The sequence below is a fragment of the Eurosta solidaginis genome, chromosome 1, assembly GCF_040869045.1.
Source record: "Eurosta solidaginis isolate ZX-2024a chromosome 1, ASM4086904v1, whole genome shotgun sequence".
Taxonomy (NCBI): domain Eukaryota; kingdom Metazoa; phylum Arthropoda; class Insecta; order Diptera; family Tephritidae; genus Eurosta; species Eurosta solidaginis.
The window spans coordinates 263,176,186-263,187,279 of NC_090319.1; positions in this window are offsets into that span (position 1 = coordinate 263,176,186).

Below are 11,094 nucleotides of genomic sequence, written 5' to 3' on the forward strand. Positions count from 1 at the left end.
GGCCTGAAGGTTTAATGTGGCCACATAAATCGTTCCCGAGATGGTCGGGCTAGCTCCTTAATTGTGCTGTGATACCGGAGCGTACCGGATCTGTATCCGGCAAAGGACCATCACATCGATAACACTCCCTAAAGCCTTCGGGGAGCAACATTATCCCTAAAACAACAACAACAAGGCCGCCTATGCACAAAGGTGTTCTACGCAGAATTACCGTTGGAATCAGCATAAAAATCTCTATAAAGTCCAATTTTTTTTTTTTTCTTTTGACAAATGTACGTATTCTGCACTTGTTCCAATTAAATACATTAATTTCAAATCATTCAGAGAATTACAAAACAAAATACATTGATAGTGTATGTTTGTTTGCATTTATATCGACGTGCCACCACCTTATAATGTTCTACCAAGATAAAAAGATATTGTTGCGGAGCTGGCAACACTATTCACAACCTTCATATGTTTTCGTCTGTTTAATTGCAACGAAAAAAGCGACAATACTACCGACGTGTTTTCCGCGAATATCTTTTAAACGAGATAAAAAATATAGTTTCGGCTTTCGGATTCTGAATCTTGACGCAAATACGCGTCTTTTGATCCGCTATCGACATGTGCGACCCGAATTTTAAGTGCAGGACTTAAGTTGAAATTGTGCTAAATTTGGAAATTAAAAAGCTTATATTTCATAAACTAAGAGTTTCCTAGAGTTGCGGATGATAATTTTGTGATTTTTAGAACTCCCGCCACCCCTCGAAAATAAAAAAAAAGTTGGAAATCGTGGCACCTTATTCAAAATATTCCCAGATTTTGGAATTGCAGTGCGCAAGTCAGCCTAGCTATCCCGGCTTCAGCATAACTGAGACCAATTGCAAGCACCAAGGAAGATCAAGTCTTCTTGGCGGAGGTCTTCCGCTTCGTCTGTTTCCAAATACCGAAATGAACACTTGATGTGCCGAAACTTTTTTATGAATTCCCTTAACAAGGCCTATCGGCTGGTTCGACGGATATGTCCATAAATCATCGGCATGACATTTCTGTTAAAAAGGGCCATGCCATCGACTCCCTATACGGCAGCTATGATGAGAGATTAATAAAGGGTTATAGGCAGAAGTTGTTCTCCTTGTGATTTCTAAGCTAACATTGCATATAAGGCAGAACTAACTGAAGAAATGTATGGGCACAAAATTAGAATATCTGGAAAAAACACAGAAAGCATAATATTTAGGTATCGAATGCACTCTCAATCTCACTCCGATGGGAGGAACAAGTGAATAACCATGTAGTACTCCTTGATGTTGCCAAAGAGCCTCAGTCAACGAAACGAGAAAGAAACTGCGAGCTTTTGTCTCGGTACTACCATGGTAAACAATTTAGCAGCAATCAACTATTATCAGCTCGATTAAATTGATTTTTTTTAGAATCGAATCGAAAAAATCGAGTCTCAAAAAAATCGAATCGAATCCAGCTCTATTTCACACACTTTCAAACCAGCTGATTGAACCAGTCTGTTTTATAACTTTTCATAATGGACGCCACAAATCACACACATGATTTGTGTTGGGCACTTTCAGCGAACACAACTGTTGATCCGACGTGGAGTGCATTGTGTACAATACCAAGTGTGTTAACTAAGCGATAAATTTCAAAATTGCAGCCTCGCTCACCTGATGCAAATATCAGGTCTAGAGTTGCATTTTTGGTACATAAGAGACCTTCAATAGCTCCGACACATAAGCAGTTTTTCATATAGATGAGTTTAACACATGCTGATGCATTATGAGTAGATTGCACGTATTTTTATGGAGAACGATAGAATGAGCGACACTGGTGCCATCTGATATCGAAAAGTAGCCAACTCCCCAATTTCGTTCCAAGCAAATCATAAGAAGAAGAACTTGACATTTGTTTTGGTTAAGGGTGTTGGCAAACTTTGCAAGTGAAATTATTTTTCCCACTGGTTGGTAAATTTCCTAACATTTTTCGCAAATAAAAACTGCAATATAACAATCGAATACGACACCAAATATGTTAGCAAGTATTTTTGTTGTATAGGGAGAATGTTTACAACAGTGCTTCGCGAAATTTTGTATGTGAATGGGCAAGGCGTAATAAACGGGGAATATTTAGAATAAGGTGCCACGATTTTCAAACTTTTGCTGATTTGTAGGGGTAGGGGGGTCCTAAAAATCACAGAATTATCATCCGCAACTCTAGGAAACTCTTAGTTTATGAAATATAAGCCTTTTAATTTCCTGCACTTAAAATTCGGGTCGCACATGTCGATAGCGATATCAAAAGACGCGTATTTGCTTCAAGATTCAGAATCCGAAAGCAGAAACTACATTTTTTATCTCGTTTAAAAGTTAATCGCGGAAAACCCGTCGGTACTATTGTCGCTTTTTTCGTTGTTGCAATTAAACAAACGAAAACAAATGAAGGTGGTGAATAGTGTTGCCAGCTCTGCAACAATATCTTTTTAGCTTGGTAGAAGATTATAAGGTGGTGACACGTCGACATAAATGCAAACAAACATACACTATCAATGTATTTTGTGGCCGCATCGAACTGCTGATTATAACCTTTTTTATTTGATTTGATACATCAACTACCGGCGCAGTACGATTTTGACATTTGTCCATCGAATTTACAAGTACATGGATTTTTTTTTGTTTGTAGGTATGTCACCATGCTCCCACCTTGTATCGTTCCGCCATGATTGTCTGTCTCATCCTTCATACTAATCGAGCAGTTACTTCTGTGTGAAAGCAAAAAATTTAAGATTTCATTAGCAGGTGAAATGAGATCATTAAGTTTCTGTGTGAAAACAGTATTAAACTCATCTATATGAAAAACTGCTTATGTGTCGGAGCTGTTATAAGGGAAGTGACATTCTTTACATTGCTTTTGTTTATGTGCTCTTCTTCTAGCTTGTTTCACAATTCACCGTGGATTTTTAAACGTCAAAATTGCTTCCATACTATTATTTTTCAGGCAAGAAAAAAGGCTAAATTTTTCTTGAGAGATTACTTGTGATCTGCGTACCGCTCTATAAATTAAAATTCTGTGCAGGAGCAACACTTTTGTGACTACATAAACCCTGTATCTATCTTTTACGTTCCTGCACAGAACTTTAATTAACCATTTTCAACCAAAACAACAATGGCAACCCAGATTTTCCCGTTATGCTAACTTAAGCGAGTGCCTGTCAGAAAAAAGTCAACCCAGATTTTCCCGTTATGCTAACTTAAGCTATTGTCTGTCAGAAAGAAGTCAACACACTGTACTTATCCACAATGGTGGAGTGATACTTTTCCGAAAGGCCGCGGCACAATGACATTTTTCATGTAGATGCGTTTAAAATCCCGACACATAAGGAGTTTTTCATATAGATGAGTTTAACACAAGCTTACAAGCCAACCTAATAAAACCGCACTGCGTTTTTTAGAGCACGCAAACAACCGGCGTTTTTTGCCCTAACCCAAATAAGCATGCGTTGCGACAATGTAAATCATGTGTGCAAACGTCAAATCTAAATGTCACGCAGAACAAAAATTGGAAATCGAGTTAGGTTTTCACGCAGAAAATTCAATTTGGGTTGCTCTCATACAAGTTGTAAGTACATGAGACATTTTTGACAGAAAATGACTTGCGTGCGTTTATATTAGGTTGGCTTGTTATGCATTATGAGTAGACTACACGTATTTTTATGGAGAACGGTACTCCTTTTTCTCTCCGGGTTGACGTCAGTGTCCCACAAACTTAAAATTTGATATTTGTTTTTGATAATGCTAGCAGCTTGCGTTTTGCTGATCTTACATTTCTTTGCCAACTCTCGTACACTTAGTTTTTCTTTCTTATGAATTTCAATGACATTAACTTTGTCTTTAATACTCAACACTACTTTAGGCCATTGTTTACTATATAGTTTGGCAGCTTAAGTAAAGGTTATGTTGCGAATAGAGTGGAAGGCAGTGGACTAGGCAGTCGAATGTCATATAATGAAGGAATGGTGTTCGGAGTTTTTTCAAAGTTAAAAAAAAAAAAATGATAAAAGCTTTAATATAAATAAAACTATTGTTTTAATAAAAACAAAAACGCCATATATATTCTGAATACATTAATTGGCAAGGATTATCTCACTTTAAAATTTGAATTAAATTATCTAAAGTTTTTTTTTGAAAGTGAGTCGAGAACTGTGCGTGTGAATGTGCGAATTTTCACCGATCAGCTGTTAGTTGCGCTACTTGGTAAAATTTACAATGCTTTAGGCATTAGAGTTGGGTCGTTTTGTTCTGAACTTGTTCAATTGACCGGGTCTCTCAACTGAACAAGTGAACTAGATCTTCGATTTCGGTTCTATTTGTTCTTTTAGTTCATTTGTTCCTTTAGTTCGTTTTATCTAATGTTATTTTTTCTCCATTCTCGTTCGCGAACATTAGGGGGACTCATGTAACCGTATAAATGCCTTATAAAGTGTGTAAACGTATAAATTTATCTAGTTTACGCACGAGCTGTCAAATTTTGAATGAAAAATCATTTACACAATTTGTATAAATTTACGCGAACATTTCATTGTGTAAACGCGGTAAACTCAAAGGAATGCAACCTTGCAGACATTACAGACGGCATTTTCATCAAAAATCTCCAACATCAGCAAGTAAAGGCTTCACTTAATCTTGGTATTTTTATACCTTTCATGAAAATGAAATGGTATATTAATTTCGTCACGAAACCGAAAATTGTAAGTCCTTAAAGGAAAATATATAGACCCACCATTAAGTATACCGAAATAATCAGGTTGAAGAGCTGAGTTGATTTAGCCATGTCCGTCTGTCCGTTTGTCCGTCTGTCCGTCTGTCTGTTTGTATGCAAACTAGTCCCTCAATTTTTGAGATATCTTGATAAAATTTGGTGAGCAGGTGTATTTGGGTGTCCGATTAGACATTTGTCGGAACCGACCGGATCGGACCACTATAGCATATATCCTCCATACAACCGATTTTTCAGAAAAAGAGGATTTTTGTAATATCTTACCCAATTTAACAGATTGAAGCTTCAAAATTCACCATATACTTTCGTATATTGCACATATTGTTGCCTGAAAAAATTTATGAGATCCGTCGTATATATAGTATATATCCCCTACAACCGATTGTTCAGATAAGGAACTTTTCGTAATTACTGCCCTATTTTAAGAGCTAGAGGCTTCAAATTTCAGCGAATGCTTACGTATATAGCATATATTATTGTCTGAAAAAATCATAAAGATCGGTGGTATATATAGTATATATATGGTGGTATATATAGTATATATATATAGTATATATATATATATTTTCGCAAATTTTAGCCCCATTTTAACAGCTAGAAGCTTCACATTTCACCGAATATTTACTTATATAGCATATATTGTTGTCTGAAAAAATCATAGAGATCGGTTGTATATATAGTATATATCTCATACAACCGATTGTTCAGATAAGAAACTTTGCGCAATTTCTGCCCCGTTTTAACAGTTAGAAGCTTCAAATTTCACAAAATGCTTTCGTATATAGCATATATTGTTGTCTGAAAAAATCATAGAGATCGGTGGTATATATATTATATACTTCATATAAACTGTCATATTGACCCCTTTTTTACGGCTAGAAGCTGCAAGATTCATCAAATTTCATCAAATAGTTACGTTTACGTCATATATTTTTGAAATACGTGATTCGTAGCCATAGTTTTTACATGCAGACCACAAAAAACGTGAAGCTTTGCATCCTCACACAGATTACCTACCTATTTTTATACCTTTCATGAAAATGAAATGGTATATTAATTTCGTCACGAAACCGAAAATTGTAAGTCCTTAAAGGAAAATAGATAGACCCACCATTAAGTATACCGAAATAATCAGGTTGAAGAGCTGAGTTGATTTAGCCATGTCCGTCTGTCCGTCTGTCCGTCTGTCTGTTTGTATGCAAACTAGTCCCTCAATTTTTGAGATATCTTGATAAAATTTGGTGAGCAGGTGTATTTGGGTGTCCGATTAGACATTTGTCGGAACCGACCGGATCGGACCACTATAGCATATATCCTCCATACAACCGATTTTTCAGAAAAAGAGGATTTTTGTAATATCTTACCCAATTTAACAGATTGAAGCTTCAAACTTCACCATATACTTTCGTATATTGCACATATTGTTGCCTGAAAAAATTTATGAGATCGGTCGTATATATAGTATATATCCCCCACAACCGATTGTTCAGATAAGGAACTTTTCGTAATTACTGCCCTATTTTAAGAGCTAGAGGCTTCAAATTTCAGCGAATGCTTACTTATATAGCATATATTATTGTCTGAAAAAATCATAAAGATCGGTGGTATATATAGTATATATATGGTGGTATATATAGTATATATATATAGTATATATATATATATATTTTCGCAAATTTTAGCCCCCTTTTAACAGATAGAAGCTTCAAATTTCACCGAATATTTACTTATATAGCATATATTGTTGTCTGAAAAAATCATAGAGATCGGTTGTATATATAGTATATATCTCATACAACCGATTGTTCAGATAAGAAACTTTTCGCAATTTCTACCCCATTTTAACAGCTATAAGCTTCAAATTTCACCGATTGGTTACGTATATAGCATGTATTGTTGTCTGAAAAAATCATAGAGATCGGTTGTATATATAGTATATATCTCATACAACCGATTGTTCAGATAAGAAACTTTTCGCAATTTCTACCCCATTTTAACAGCTATAAGCTTCAAATTTCACTGATTGCTTACGTATATAGCATATATTGTTGTCTGAAAAAATCATAGAGATCGGTTGTATATAGTATATATCTCATACAACCGATTGTTCAGATAAGAAACTTTTCGCAATTTCTACCCCATTTTAACAGCTAGAAGCTTCAAATTTCACCAACTGCTTACGTGTATAGCAATATTGATGTCTGAAAAAATCATTGAGATCGGTGGTATACATAGTATATTTCTCATACAACCGATTGTTCAGATAAGAAACTTTGCGCAATTTCTGCCCCGTTTTAACAGTTAGAAGCTTCAAATTTCACCAAATGCTTTCGTATATAGCATATATTGTTGTCTGAAAAAATCATAGAGATCGGTGGTATATATATTATATACTTCATATAAACTGTCATATTGACCCCTTTTTTACGGCTAGAAGCTGCAAGATTCATCAAATTTCATCAAATAGTTACGTTTACGTCATATATTTTTGAAATACGTGATTCGTAGCCATAGTTTTTACATGCAGACCACAAAAAACGTGAAGCTTTGCATCTACCTATTTTTTATTTTATATTTATCTTAAAAATCGTTTAGATATGTTCAAATTTCACCAAATGCTTACGTGTATAGCATATATTGTTGTCTGAGAAAATCATAGATACCGGTGGTATATATAGTATATATCCCATACAACCGATTGTTCAGATAAGAAACTTTGCGCAATTTCTTCCCCATTTTAACAGTTATAAGCTTCAAATTTCACCGATTGCTTACGTATATAGTATGTATTGTTGTGTCAAAAAATCATAGAGATCGGTGATATATATAATATATATATGATGGTATATATAGTATATATATATAGTATATATATATTTTTTTACGATTTCGGCCCCATTTTAACAGCTAGAAGCTTCAAATTTCACCAACTGCTTACGTGTATAGCATATATTGATGTCTGAAAAAATCATTGAGATCGGTGGTACACATAGTATATATCTCATACAACCGATTGTAAGAAACTTTGCGCAATTTCTGCCCCGTTTTAACAGTTAGAAGCTTCAAATTTCACAAAATGCTTATATTGTTGTCTGAAAAAATCATAGAGATCGGTCGTATATATATTATATACTTCATATAAACTGTCATTTTGACCCCTTTTTTACGGCTAGAATCTTCAAAATTCATCAAATTTCATCAAATAGTTACGTTTTCGTCATATATTTTTGAAATACGTGATTCGTAGTCATAGTTTTTACACGCAGACCAAAAAAAACCTGAAACTTTGCATCCTCACACGAAGTACCTACCTGTTTTTTATTTTATATTTATCTTAAAAATCGTTAAGGTATGTAGATCTGTTCACTATATATTTCTTATCTTATACATCCGATTATTCGGAGATTACGAACAGGATAAGATTATTTTTCAGCCCCATTCATGAAAGGTATGAAGTCTTCGGCACAGCCGAAGACAGTCCCGTTCTTACTTGTTAAATTTGTATAACAATCAAAAAAAAATTTTTTATGAAAAACATCTTTTGTAAGAAACTAATTACATTTATTAAACTTGAAAAGATAATATTTACAATTTGTGTCTGTACTCTTTCAATTTTCTGGATCTTCCGAAATTTTTAACTTTTTTTGAAGTTAATTAAACATATATGTATATATTAACTTATTTATTCATAACACATTTAAATATTTAAAGCATTGCCGCATACATACCGTCATCTATACTTGTTGGCTTTTTTCGCGGGTGCAAGCAGCAGCGAACAAATTTGCTTGAAAACAAAAAAGAACAGATGAACAAAAAGAACAACTTGTTCGTTCAGCAGAAAAAGCACAACTCTATTAGGCATTGCGATTCCCGTACGTACACACACAAGAAGATACTACCCAGCAGTATTGTTCAGCATGAAAATACTATATTGTAACGAATCCTCTTATTTGCAATCCTCTGCTAAGTTCGAATCACTAAACTGTTGAATAAATAACTCCAATATTGAATAATGGAAAAATGGCCTTTATTAAGGTACTTCACAATACACTTATACTTTGCTACTCGCTGGCTTAAAAACCAAACTGATTAATAACTCAAATGAAACTCTACTATTGGCCGCCAGATCGCGTGCTTAATCAAACTGATTGATAGCTCAACTCAAACTGAACTGAATTACAGCGCCTCTTCATCTGTTGCCTTTTATACCCTTTGGTTTCCTCGTTCTCATTTTTCCAGAATGTACTAGCATTGTCCATGAGCTCTCAAACTTCTCAGCTATAACTAAAATTGCACAATTTTATACATCTTTTAGGCGCTTCCAGAATCTACTAGTCCAGTAGCGCTCAAACTTCTCAGATATATGCATGTGTTTGCGCATTGCCGCTCCGCTGCTCGTATACGTACATATGTGTAGACGCAATTATTTATTCGTTTATGTAGATACATAAAGATTGAATTATTTATGTGAATGTTTGTAGTTTACAGTCTCTCGCGCGCACATAGGCGTATAAGTAAATGCATCTGTGTGTGACATCTCTCTGAGCTGCCTTATATATGTGTATACTTGATTTGATTATTAACGTAAATATTGCTTGGCATTGCCTTAGCATCGCATTAGTGATGGGATAACTTAGTGATGGTAATATCCGTGACACTGCCCTCCACCTAAGTCTGATCGTCCCGATCAGACAAATCTCTCGATCTAAACGTTGCCAGCCTTTCCAAATGGACCACTTTCATTTTGGTTCGTGGTTTACCGATGGTTTGTATGCGGTACACTACATCGTTGATCCGTTTTAAAACTTTGTATGGGCCTTCCCAATTACACTGCAATTTCGGGGACAAACCTTTTTTACGTTGTGGGTTGTATAACAGCACCAAATCTCCTTCCTGAAAACCTTCTGAATTAATTGCTTTATCATATCTGGCTTTCATCTTGTCACTCATAATCTTTGTTCGTTGCCTTATCAGATCATGTATTTCTCTTAGCTCTTCTTCCAAATCACTAGTGGATTTCCTGACATTTCTCTCCGCATTGGCATCTATCCCAAACTTCAAATCAGCTGGCAGTCTAAGGTCATTGCCAAGAACTACTTTTGCAGGGGTTTGGCCCGTTGTCTCATGCACTGCTGATCGGTAAGCCATCAAGAATAATGGTATGCGGGTATCCCATTCTTTATGGTACTTGTCTACTACTTTCCTTAAGTGCTCCTCCAATGTTCTATTGAATCGTTCTACCATACCATCGGATTGAGGACGCAATGCAGTTGTCCGTGTTTTTTCGAATGCCCAATGACTTACACATTTCCTGGAACACAGCTGATTCGAAATTCCTGCCTTGGTCAGAATGTAACTCCATTGGTACACCATACCTTGCAACCCATTCGTTTTTAACCACTTCTGCTACTGTTTCTGCTTCTTGGTTTGGGATTGGGTATACCTCTGGCCATTTACTGAAATAATCCATAACCACCAGTACGTATTTGTTTCTGCGGTTGCTAGTAGGAAATGGACCTGCGACATCCATGGAGATCCTTTCAAATGGCGCACCTGAGTTATATTGCTTCATCTGTCCATGACTTCGTGTTCTGGGCCCTTTCGCTCTGCTGCAAACCTCGCAGTTCGCAATCCACTCAGTGACCGACTGACGGCAACCAACCCAATAGAATCTCTGTTTAATCTTCTCGAGCGTCTTCGTGATTCCAAGATGACCTCCGCTTGGACCATTATGCAGCTCGCTGAGCACGTCAGGAATCCTCTTTCTGGGAACAACTAGCAGTTTATTCTTGTATTTACCATCCTCACTCTCCCATACTCGATGAAGGCAACCGGATATCAATTCTAAACTGTTCCACTGTTCCCAATATGAATTCGCAATGGGACTCTCTGCTGACATCTCTTCTCTGTTTGGTCTTTCATTTCGTTCGAGCCCTTGCATAACACGTGACAGATCTGCATCTTCTAGCTGGCACTTTTTTAGCTGTTCCTTGTCCCATTCATCTGTACATGTTATATTCATTAGCCGGACATCTATAATGTCTTCTTTAGCCTCGGCTTTTGAACAGTGCTTGCATTCCAAACTACATGGTCTTCGTGACATTGCATCAGCATTTCCATGGGTACTACCTTTGCGATGCTCAATGGAAAAGTCGTAGCTTTGTAGTCGCTCGATCCACCGTGCCAATTGGCCTTCCGGATTACGGAACTGCAGAAGCCATTTCAACGCTGCGTGATCTGTCCTGACACGGAATCGCTGGCCGTAGAGGTATTTGTGAAAATGTTTAATGCACTCTACCAATGCCAACAGCTCTCTCCGCGTAACAC